Below are 12,641 nucleotides of genomic sequence, written 5' to 3'. Positions count from 1 at the left end.
GTTTTGAAATTGTTGCTTTCGAAATAATTTTTTGTCTAAAAATATTATATTGTTTAAATTTAAAATGTTTCTTTTCTTTATAGAAATATTATTCTTAAAGAAAAAATGCCCCTGATGAAGAGTTGTTTGCTACTCGAAACGCGTTGGGCCTACCATCCTGTATGAATAATACATCATTTTGCTTATGAATCAATCCTTCAAGTTGTCAAAATTTAATCATTCAGTGAAATTTTGAATATATATCTAAAATGCCTCTAAAAGACTTTTTATCTTTAACGATTCTCTAATTACCATTAGGCTTTGGCCTTTTAGATAGTGTGCAGGGGACGAAGCTTAACTAATAGGAAAACACTCTCTTTTGTCCTCTATCTCCAGCATAGGTACCAAGGCTGAGCACCTCTTCCCCGCACCTTTACTTTGTTTAATATCTCTAGATATATATAAGAATATACAATCTACATGTAATAAGATGGTTCAAATCAAGGTGTGCACAGTGTGTTGTCCACGTTTCTAGTGAGAAGGTGAAGGCAGGGCAAGCATTGTGAAACATTGGTATGATCAGAAAGCTTCCCTCATCACTGTCACACCTGGTCAGAAAGTCCTGATCATGAATCCTATAAGGCCTAGAGCTTTGCAGGACAAATGGTCAGGCCCTTACACAGTGTTGGAGTCACTGGGTGAGGTCAACTATTTAGGGGACCTTGGAGGGACTGGACAGGTTCCAAAAGTGTTCCATGTGAATAGACTGAAGGCTTTCAGCCCAAGAGTTCAAATCACTGCACTGCTGCTAGCTCCAGATGTTGAGGAAGAGGAGTCAGAACCTCTCTCTGACCTGATCCAAAGCAGCCCTTCAGACAGCTCAATTGATGGTGTCCAAGTGGCCCCTCACCTGACTTCTTATCAACAAGGAGAGGTGAAAAGTTTGCTTTGGCAGTTTTCCCCCTTGTTCTCACTGTCTCCTGGTTTGACACCATGGTGAAAACATGACATTGACACAGGAGACAGTGTACCTACCAAAAGTAGGGGATACAGAATGTAAGACAAATTAAGGTCTTACATTAAGTCAGAGGTCAAAAAAATGTTGGATCTTCGGGTCATTGAACTTGTCCTTGGTCCAGCCCAGTGGTATTTGTTCCAAAAGCAGGTACTTCTGAGTTGAGGTTCTGTGTGGATAGCAGGGCTCTGAATGCTGTCACCAAGACAGAGGCACACCCCTTGCCTAGAACAGATGAGCTGGTGGATAGTTTGGGTGCCTCCAAATACCTCAGCACATTTGATCTCACTTCAGGCTACTTGCGAATAGCTCTTGCAGAACATGCCAAGGAGAAGACAGTTTTCTTAACACCAGAGGGTCTTTACCAGTTCAGGGTAATGCCTTTTGGGTTGAAGAATGCACCTGCCACTTTCCAGAGGATTGCAAATCATGTGTTGAATGGGTTGGATGAATTCTGTCTTGCATATCTGGATGATTTTGCAGTTTTCAGTGCCACCTGGGAAGACCATGTGAAACACCTTAGGATTATGTTACAGGCTCTTCAGAAGGCCCACTTGACCATAAAGGCCAGTAAGTGGCAGATTGGATAAGGATCATTGGTCTACCTTGGACATGAAGTAGGTGGAGGGAGGATACAACCTTTACCGAGTAAAGTACAAGCAGTATAAGACTGGTCTACCCCCACTACTTAGACCTAACTGGGAGCATTTTTTGGACTCACTGGGTACTACAGAAATGTCATGGCAGGCTATGGCACCATAGCTGCCCCTCTGGCTGCTCTCACAACTCCAAAGATACCCAAGATGTTAACTTGGTCTGAAGAGTGTGAGAAGGCCTTCAATGGCTTAAACGACTCCTTGTGCCAGGCCTCTGTCCTCAGGGCCCATGATTACCAATGACCTTTTATTGTGCAGACAGATGCCTCTGACACTGGGATAGGAGCTGTACTATCACAAATAGATGAGAAGGGTAAGGAACACCCTATTGGCTTCATTAGTCACCAGCTTAAGGACAAAGAGCTCAGATGGTCAACAGTGGAAACTGACCATAAGACCTTAAAGTGGCTAATGAACATGAAGGGAGAGAATCCAAAGTTACTTAGGTGGTCCATAAGTCTGCAACGCTTTGACTTCACTATTGAGGATAGGCCATGTGTCCAACATAGCAATGCTGATGGGTTGTCAAGAATGTTTAACCAACCTGAACAAGGAACTCATCCAGGGGTGGATTACTTCCGCCTGTCCTTAGTCTGGGAGGGGCAAGTGTTAGGAAAGATTTCATAATTGTATGTAATTTTCCCTCCATGTGTACACCCCCAAACGTTTTGCTGCTGTTTAGACACCATAGACTGACTTTGCCAGAGAAGCACAGCCTTCAGCTGCACTCCTATGGGCTTTCGCTCACTTTTTATGGGGAAACTGACATGCCCTTAAGACAGTCAGTACTTGGAGACTTTGTTTCCCTTAGTCCTTTGCCCATGTTGCAACTTTTGTGTAACATGTAACAAGAGTGTACCTTCCAGTACAGTGTACCTGGGTCTGTAGTCATTTTCCAAAGACCTAGATACTCCCGATGGGCTTTTTGTGAGATGTGCAGATGTGTCATCGACAGTGCTTGTCGCAGCTATCTTTTCGCATTATTTTTAACCCTTTCCTGCCATGTTAACTGTGTTAACAGCGTTTAGCATGAATAGGTACCCTGACTCCAAAATGGCCATGCCACAAGGCTCTTTTGCCCTGTCCTTTGGCGATCTTGCCCCTTTTCCTTCCCCAAGTTGAGACAACCAAGATCAGTCATCCTTATTTGGTCATTCAGTTTCCTGCGAAATGCCAAGCTTTCACGGGCTTCTGCATGCTTTGTGTGTGTGCCTCCAGGATGTGGGCTGGGGTGTCTGTTCCCAATACACATCCTGGGTGCCAGAGAGTCTGGAGTGCTGTGATTGACTGGGACCACAGTGGTCCATGATTGGTCCACGTATGGAGTGTGTGTCTGTGAGCAAATCTCCCATTGGGTCCTCTCCGTTTTGGCGCAAAGGGAACTTTGGATAAGAGGAGGCTGAAAACACAATACCATGTCGATCTCTGGAGTTCTCACTGAACGAAGGATAGGATTACGTATCCTGAAACTACGAAGCTGAGTCGAGAAACCACTGGTGACCCGCTGGAAGGTTTGACACCCTGAGCCCACTGTCGTCCCATGTGACCCCTCTGCATCTGGTCATCCTGGAAGGTCTGTGAAGATACTTTGACCCATTGGAATAGTGGGACCAACTATTCTTGGCATCTTCATCAAAACCTGTAAGTAAGCTTTCTCTGAAGTGTCCCTGGGCCAACCAGTGGACTGACCAGCTAACCGCCACCATTTTGAGGAGGCCCTCGAAACTTGGTATGATGTTAGCTCTGTGTCCCCGGCACGCTCATACCAACTTTTGTACACTTGGCATTCCCAGGTATGAAGTGAGACGAGTGCGCCAGGACAGGAGCATACGTGGTTACTGTGCAGCCCTGCCGCGGCAACAACCTTTCCAAGTGTGCTGCATTTGTGACCCTCTTGCCCCTGAAGCCTGCTGCAGTGGAACCAGGTCGATTCATCCACCCAGAGCAGAGAAAAAACCACTGTCCTGTTTGGGAATCCTCACTGTATCTCAGGAACTAAAAGCCGTAGAGACATCCTTTTTGCCGCATTCGAACCTGCAAGCGAAGTGGACTGAACTGACAAAGATTGGGTCCGAGTGTGCCTGGGACCGGTGAGTACTTCCAACACTAACTGGTGACCCCTAGCACCAGGGCCCCTTTTTATGCATGAGTGGCCCCTGAGGGTCCCTCTCCTTTCCACTGCTAGAGCGTACTAGCAACAGCATCCTGCACTCTGGAACTGCCTCTGCCTTCAAGTGGAGGTTCTCCCTGAATAGTGGGAACTTATTCTTCATCTCCTCATCCACCTTCCTGAGCTGCTAGAGACCCCTGAACAGACCCCGTATTGCCTATTGGAACAACCGCATGCACTTGTGTTGCATGCACTACTGAGCATAATGTTCCTCTCTTCTTAGGGCTTGGACTGCCACTTAGTTAGGTGTGTTGCTGAAGTCGAAGGTGCCTAAAGACTACCTGGACTGCTTGTTTCCTTTGCATCTAGGTTGTCGACATATTTTGTGCATTTAACACTTCAGACCCCAATGGTCTTGTATATACATTGTATTAATAGTGTTGTGTTGATTTACTTAGTATTGCTGTGATTCTTGTACTATTGTCTGAATTACAAAGCACTTGTAATAAATGTGTCTATATTTTTGATATAACACCTGTCTGGGAGTAATTTGTAAGTGTCCTTGCACTGTGTGCTCATTGAGGTATTTAAGTCACCCTCATCCCTCCTGAGACTTAGTCTTGACCGCCTGGCATAGCTACCTTGATTGGTCTGGCTTATCCAGAGGTTACCCTGTTCCAAGAAACTAGGCTGGCCATCTGAACCTCTGCCCACCAGGTCAGAGTTCAGAAATCCATCTTAACAGTACTCTTTCTCCAACCTTGCTAGTTTTTCCTTCTCAGCCCCTGTCTCTTGATAATAGGCAAAGATCTAAGCCTTTTGCTAAAATATCAGGGTTTTACTGGCCTCTATGACCCGCTCTGGAGCTGCCACTTGTTTGTGGAGCCCATTATTCGCCTCACAGAGGGCCTGATTATCTCTTTGTGCTGCCTGTATTGTTTGGGCACCCTGAGCAAATTTTTGTTGTAGGGGTGAGACTTCCTTTTCTAACCCGAGTTCCATTTGTCTCCTATATCCCATTAAATTATCATATTCTTATTTTAGGCCAGTCAGTCCCTGAAAGTCTGACTCCCTTCTCTCCAGATTGGTTTTTAAATTATGCATTTCCTGGTGGAGGGCCTCTTTCTCCTGATACAGAGCACCCATTTGCTCAATCAGGTCATCCCTTTGTTGTGTTATGGCGCCTAATTTCTGGTGCTCTTCATCAAATTATGCTTGAGAGTGGAGGGCTCTCATTATTTATTATTTTCCTCTGCCAATTTTTTTAGCTGATCTTGTAGAGTAACTATCTGCTCTGCACAAGCTCTATTTGAGTTCATTTGTTGATTTAACATCTGTTGACTCTCTTGCAGAGAGTCAAACTTTTCCCTGCACTCCTCTTTCAATGCATCTAATTGGGTCTCTTGGTCCCCATTATTCTGCTGTTGGAGAACCCAGTCCTCTTTTAGCTTTTGGATATAATTTCCAGATTCTGCGTCAAAATCTTGGCTCTTTTACAATTTTTGTTCCGCTAATGTCAGGTCAGTCTGTATCTGAGCTAAAAGTTTGGATTGATTTTGCACAAGAGTTGTATTTTCCTCATGCTTTTCCTGCATCACTCCTATATGAATATACATATAGGCCGCAATTCTGACAATTTTAATCTGCTCCTCTTTGATTTTCGGAGTCATGTATAACTCGCTCAAAGCTTAGTGTAATAGGCCACCGTCCTGCAATGTATCCATGTCTATAGCATTGAGCTGTTGCGTCATTTCTTCTAGCCAGACTTTTTCATCTTATTCTGGCCATTCCCCCTTCACAAATAATTTGTGCAGAAGGTTCTCCCTAGCAACATTGATCTCTACAGTGGCCATTTTGGAAATTGTTCTTTCTTTATTAATTTATATATGGAAGGGTAATCTGTATTCTATTGCTTTTTGTCTAATTTTAGGGTTGATTCAGCTTTAATTTTATACACAAGCCTGGCACTTGGCATTTTTGTTTCGGGAAGGCGCTTCTATAGGTTAACACAGTGTTACAGCCACACAAAGTATTCCTACCTTGATAGTCTGCTGTGTTAGGCTGTCATGGGTGAATAAACAAACTCAATCCAGGACTCAAGCACCCAATTTGTTAATTATTTCATTTGGACATCACACAATAGACCATGACACTTGGTCTTAGCCTGGGATGTGGTGCTCAATAAGAATGCTTTTTCTTTAATATCAATGAATTCAAATTGAGCCGGTAGCCGACCTCTCTCACGCCCCCTTTTACAAATACCCCAGGTCACAATGGACCATGAACCAGGCCGGTTGGTGAAAATACAATATTTATTTATTTTTAAAATTCACAAAAATCACACACTTTATTAATATTGGGCAGCAATCACCAATGGAGTGAAAATGACAAGGGAAATGGAAGCAATGCACTTGGTAAACCTTCTATTATGACATATCCCAAAGCACAAATGAATAGGAATACTTTTTGAATTGAGATAGATAGCATCCACGTTAAGGTGCCCCCTGCAATGTTCCCTCAACCCACAAACACAAGGCCTAAAATGACACTCAGTTTGACAAATAATTAATTATATGTGTGTTTAAATAAGGATATACATATTTTTATCACAGTATTAGGGATGTTATATCACTATCAACCATAAGGTAAGGTATCACAAAAGTATACAGTTCACAAAACAGATTGAAATTGAAAACCCAGTGCAGTCGGATTCACACATTGGGTAGCATTTTCTCTAGTTTGCAGTTTTAAATGCCAAAATATTTTTTTAAAAAATGGGTGAAAAACACTGAATCAGAATGCGTTTTTTGGGCAGTGTCAGAGATGCACAGCACAGTGACAATACAGAAGTGAAAGGAGGGTGATAGCTGGTAAATTGAGAGAGATTTGGAAGGTAGAATGAGGTTTGTTTTTAGGAAAATAGAGCAGTTCAAAGAGAAATTCGTTTTTAAAAATGAAAGGCAAAGTTTACTTAAACTAATTTATGTAGACTACATTATTAAAGAAAGCCACAGTAAGTTCAAAGATTGATTTGCAACGTCAACCTTTTCCCACCAGGTTCTGATCTATGTGGGAATTAATTTAGATTACTCCAAATGTTACTAATGAGTTACAAGATGAGGTGAATAAAAGAATTGTGCTAACACTAGGAAAGAAAAACAAGGTGCACAGAAAATTAGAACAGTTTATACACGTTATCAGGGTATGGATTGGGTTGCTTAGAGAGTGGCACAAAGACAAAAGTCAAGATGGGGTAGACTATGTGTTATGGGATGGGGATACTCACAGTCCACTCTTAAATTTGGGATTAGGAACAGTCAACTGGGTTCTGAACTCCAGGGCTCGGGTCACCGGTGGCGGCGGACTCTTCTAGCAGAACAACAACTGGGCCTGTCTGGTCAGCAGATACAATGACAGCTGGATGGCAGGGTGAAGCGGTCAAGCAGTTAGTGGGCAAAAAGCCAGGCTGGTCTCAGAATGCTTCCCAAAAACTACCACAGCTTTTCCATTTGGTTATTGGGATTTTTAGTGGGATTTCTGGATTGAGGCATTGCTGGGATGGTCAGCAATGTTTTTTCCTTGCATTGGAATCTGAAATCAGCCATGCTTTGGCTTTGCAGTGGGATCTGGAATCAACTATGCTTTGGCTTTGCAGTGGGGTCTGGAATCTGGCAAGATTAATGTAGAAGATCAGGAACGCAGGTGCAGGAAATTCAGGTTAGAGTCTGTCTAGAGTTCTCTCAGCCACCCTTTTTATAGAGCATGGTGATAACATAGAATTATATGGAAGGACAGGCGTAGCTAAGCATGCCTCTACTCAACTGGATTGGTCAGGGATGATAGTTACGGCCTTCCTCTAAGCAGGTTGGGTTTCAAGGGCATGATGTCAGATTTATTATGTGATTTTTACAATGTCCAGCACCTCCCACAGTTGCTTTAGCTATAATCCAGTTTTGCCATAAATGGCACATGTGTACAGTTGAGGCTGTTCAACAAATTACATAAGCAGGTTACATATTTTATGCAGAACACACCAGTCCAACTCTCCAGTTTGTGAGACATTGTTTCTCCCTTTTAATGATTTTTTGTCATTTTTAGTGTCAACAATTTAGCCTAAAATTCTATAACTTTATACATGTATATGGATTATCATTAGGCATATCAGTATTGATTTTCACATTGGCATCAGGTACACTTTTCTTGGAAAACCAAATTCTCTGCCATTTCTGTTCCCAAGGTGGCAGAGAAGGCTACAACATCTTAAATTAGAACCCACAAAATTACATTAAAACTGTTAATTTTTTACATTCCTAAACATTTCTGTTGCAAAAATAAACGCCTTTACAGGTTTCTTAATAAAATAGTCTTGCTGGCAACCCCCAAGCAGAAACCTGTTTGGGGCCGATTTTTCCCATGTAGCCAATGCAGTTTAATACCTTATTTTCTTTATTTATGTTATAGGTCAGAATAAAACCTATTGAATAAGATCTCCCATATATGTTTCACAGCACAAAACCCCTTCACATTACTAGATAAAGGTAGGGCCTTAAACAAGTATTTTACTTTATTTGCAAAAGTACATTTAAACATGTGTTGACTGCAGACAATTTCCTTGCAAATTCGATGTTTTTCTTCCCTCTGAATTCCCACATTGTTTTGTAGCCAAAGTTAGTTTCTTGTAAGCAGCAATTTGTTTGAACACAGATGCACTGAAATTGACATAGGGCCAGAGAGTCACGGCCATTTTGACGCATTGACCTTTGGTATTTTGTAGCCCCAAAAGTAAAGTGTTACCCGTTTAGCTGAAGTAAAGCTTATTTTGATTTCTTTGGATCTGCATAATAGCCTGTCATTCAGGGGTACTGCTCTTGTCCATTGGAGAACAATGTGAATGTGGATAAGCATGGCAGGGACTCATTAATAAAAGTAGTGTGATGAGGAATCAGAGGAAAAGAACATCAGAGCGGCATCATTTTTAAATGTAAATATTTCCCTTTTTCAAAGGGGAACTTTGGGCTTGCAGCAAAGCAGCACTGCTTTTTCACTCCCCTTCTTTTGTACATGCAAGAACACAATGGCAGGTTTTCTCAGTGTGCTCCCTTGTTCCATCCTGCCCAATATGTGCTTTGCAAGATGGTGCGGCCATCTTTTTGTAGTTGCAGGGCAGCCAATTTTTCTGCTTCTGCTAAAGTGCAGCTTGCATGTGGAAGGGAGTACAGCTGAGTGGGTAAATATATCCCACATTCTGCTAATATCTTTGGCAGCGTAAGGAATTCAAGTTCTGATTAAAATGGAGCAATTTGCAGGTGCATTCAAAGGGCTGTATTGAAAATTGCAAAGTGTATCTTTAAATGCGACCATGACACTCTATATGGGGCCTATGATGAAATTACTAATGTTCTGCAAGAGTATAGGTGTGACTAGTGAATAAAGTGCCCACTCAGCCGTACATTATAAACCAGAACCGCCCACATCCATAAACGTAAAACAGCCACAACCCAATGGGTATCCTTCCTTTACCTCATTTTTTAATGTGGGCTGATGTCAGGTTTTACTTTTCAGGAGGGATGTGAGCTGGTAAAGAAGCAACACAAACACAAGCATGGCCAGGGCTCAAAATTAGGATTCGAAGAGCAGGAGCAAAAACAAGATCCTGAGTGCAGGCATCACCCACCAGTCAGGAGCTCCCAGATCTTATATGGAAATTGTGAAGCCTCCAGAGAGCAATCATATCCATTTAAACTAACCATCACATTCACATGATCACTATTGATTAAGTTGAGGTTGGTGTGGTTTTCTGGGTAACTCTTCTTGTAACAAACGTGAACCTGACTTGACTGTTTTGTTGAAGTGATCATATTTTTTTGGATGGTGTCTTATTGTTGCAACTTTATTTTGCATTAGATAGTATATTCTTCATTCCGTTTTTAGTGCTTACTGCTTTGGAATATTTTGCCAATATACCTTTTTTAACCATGTTTCATTATCTTCTTGTTTATACAGGGGATCAGGGTGGGAACATGGGACTGGGTGTACCATGGCCAGAAGGGTATGTGTGGGGGCCATGGGGCATTTGTTTGTTTTGTATGTTGCAGATGATGTGTGTGTATATGTTAGCTGATATGTCTAATTTATGCATGTTGTGGTGTATCCTTCAATTTATTTTGTGTGTGCGTCTATGGGTGTGTGTATTTGTGTGTGTGTGTGTAGGGGCCCACGGTTGAGTGTGTGTGTGCTGACTGTATAATATTTCATTTTGTCCCTCAAACTCTTCTGCAGGAATTGGTAATATGTAATACATTTTACGAAAATAGCTCATGTCTGGCTAATGCGATGTTCACAATTTATTCTGTGTTCACCAAATTGGGGCAAGGGCTAGGTGTGTGCCAAATGTTTTGAAAACCAAAGATGAATATGTTGAGATATGCGGCTATAAAGCAAAACATGTTCTACCTGTACAGAAATCACAACTAAAAAGAGATGTTTTTTTCAGCAATCATTTTAGGAATTAAAATGCTAATAGAACTTAGTCATATTTGGCTTGAGTGTTTGGATTTGCCCTGCTCGGTGCATGCCAGATTGGATGCACTTTCATTCACAACAGCAAATGTTAGAGACATAAAATGTCTTTTAATGTTCCTAATAAAGTGTCATGTATATTTAACTATACAATGAAGACAGCAAATCCAAAGTACAAACTGACAACTATATAGATTTTTTTTGTTAAGCAGAACTGCAATTTGTGTTAAGGTTTCATTTGTAGATGGATGAATATTCTTTTGACTGCTTACTCTCTGTTCTCTCCTCCCCTCCCCTCTCCCTTTTCCTATCTCCACCCCTCCTCCCCTTACTTGCTTCTATGCACTTACTCTATCAGAATTGTCCCTGGACCTACTATGATAGCAACCTCGTCTGTCACTCCCCTATCCCCTTACTGTTGCCCCCCCACCCTCCAGCACTATCTGAAATGTCAGGCCTAGTACGAAAGTCACTTGTTTTGTTCCTCCCCTCCCTTTCTGCACCCCTCTCCCTCACATTTTGTTTTCCTCCAGCTCTACCAGAAATGTTGTCAGGCCTAGTACGGGAGTCACCTGTCTGTTTCCATTTCCTTCCCACTCTCCCCCTCCCTTCCTTATCTATGTCTTAGCACTTGCACCATCTGAAATGTTGTCAGGCCGAGTGCAATAGTTAATTTCACATCCTTACTGTTCATGGCCTGTAAGAATGTCCTTGTATTTTCCCTTGTTCCCTTCCTTGCCTTGAAGAGCTTTGAAACACATTGTGTATAGGCTCTATATAAAAAAACTATCATATCATATCATATATGTGGCATATAATTAATTCAGACTGAGGGTTTGTGATATCCCTAATGTTGGCATTTCAAATGTTTGTAGAATTTACCCTTTTCTAGACATTAAATCTATTTTAATTTTGTTTCTTTTAAACTGAATTCCAATTCTTTAGTGTGTGTATGGAAAAAATAATCTTGTAGTATACATTCTTCAAGGAGAGTATTATCATACCCCGGGCTAGTTACTGAGGTTTCACTTGGAGATTCTAACTCGGTTCTAGAAAACATGATACATCTAATGGAGCTTATATTCTTTTGCTATAAGAGTGCTGCTCCTGCTTCGCTTGATTTCTCATCTAGAGAAAGCCCTCTGGCTCTTCTGAATGGTCACTTGGTATCGCCTAGGATTTCTGTTTGTGGTCCCTATTTTCTCATAGTCATGTCATTATACTTTGTCCACCTTTTTCATATTATTTTTTTTTTAAATGTGTCATTGTGCATTTTGGCAAAACAAAATAACCTTGACACAAGATAAGTAAAAAACATTTGCAATATTAGATACAACATAACAAGGTTGCAATCCCATTCTCCTTGTTCCATCATACAACTTCAAATTAAAATGTTTTAATTTTACGAGAGACACATACAGTATAGCCCAACAGATTGACTCTGGCTTTATGAAGAGCCCAAGATTGAGCTCATCATGTAACACCAACCAAATGTTCATAAAAATTTGATGTTCGTATAATCATTTTTAACATCTGCAAAAAATCTTCCATGGCCTTTCAAACAAACATTTTCGACACTTTCATCCCTGTAATCTGTTTTTACGACTCTCCTTTGTACAAGCTTCACCTGACAGATTTGCCACTGCTTTGTAGTATGCTAACATAATTATGAGAGATGGACTACTATATAAAATAAATTCACTGTATTGCAGACCCTTTTCATATTATCTTCTGATATTTGATCTGAGGTTCAAGAGATCAGTTTTACAGTTCTATGCTTGGTGACCTGTGGTCTTGGGTTTCGGAATACTTCGAAGTCAAACACAGTAAAAACAGCATCTGCTATCAATGAATGATCCATTCACTGTGGGGCAATTCCCATAAGTGCGGACTGGGGACATATTGTCTACTCTTTCAGGTGCACAACAACATTCCTGCAACATTTACTAACCACACATGCACCCAGATTAAACAAGTCATATGTTTGCACTAATGGCTATATCTCACAGGGCCGAGACTACCCACAGACCCACAGTAGGCCACCAGACACACACTAAAACATCTGAAATAACACACTCCCCCACACATTAACTGTGACACACAACACGCACACTTGCACACACACAAACACACACGCACACACACGCACACACACAGGGGCACACACTTGTTCCAGCCAGTGGTGATGAGTCGTACCCTGTACCAGGGACACAATACCAAATTGACGATTAATATATCAATACTGAACCATATTGCCTAAGGAACAAATTGCATGAAGACCTTGCTGTGGCTGAGATTAAGGAGGCGATGCAACAAGAAAACAATATGACAGTGTAAATTGCTACACTATGGAAAAAAGAAT

The sequence above is a fragment of the Ambystoma mexicanum genome, chromosome 10, assembly GCF_040938575.1.
Source record: "Ambystoma mexicanum isolate Mex_15411 chromosome 10, UKY_AmexF1_1, whole genome shotgun sequence".
Lineage (NCBI taxonomy): Eukaryota > Metazoa > Chordata > Amphibia > Caudata > Ambystomatidae > Ambystoma > Ambystoma mexicanum.
This window is presented reverse-complemented; position numbering follows the sequence as displayed.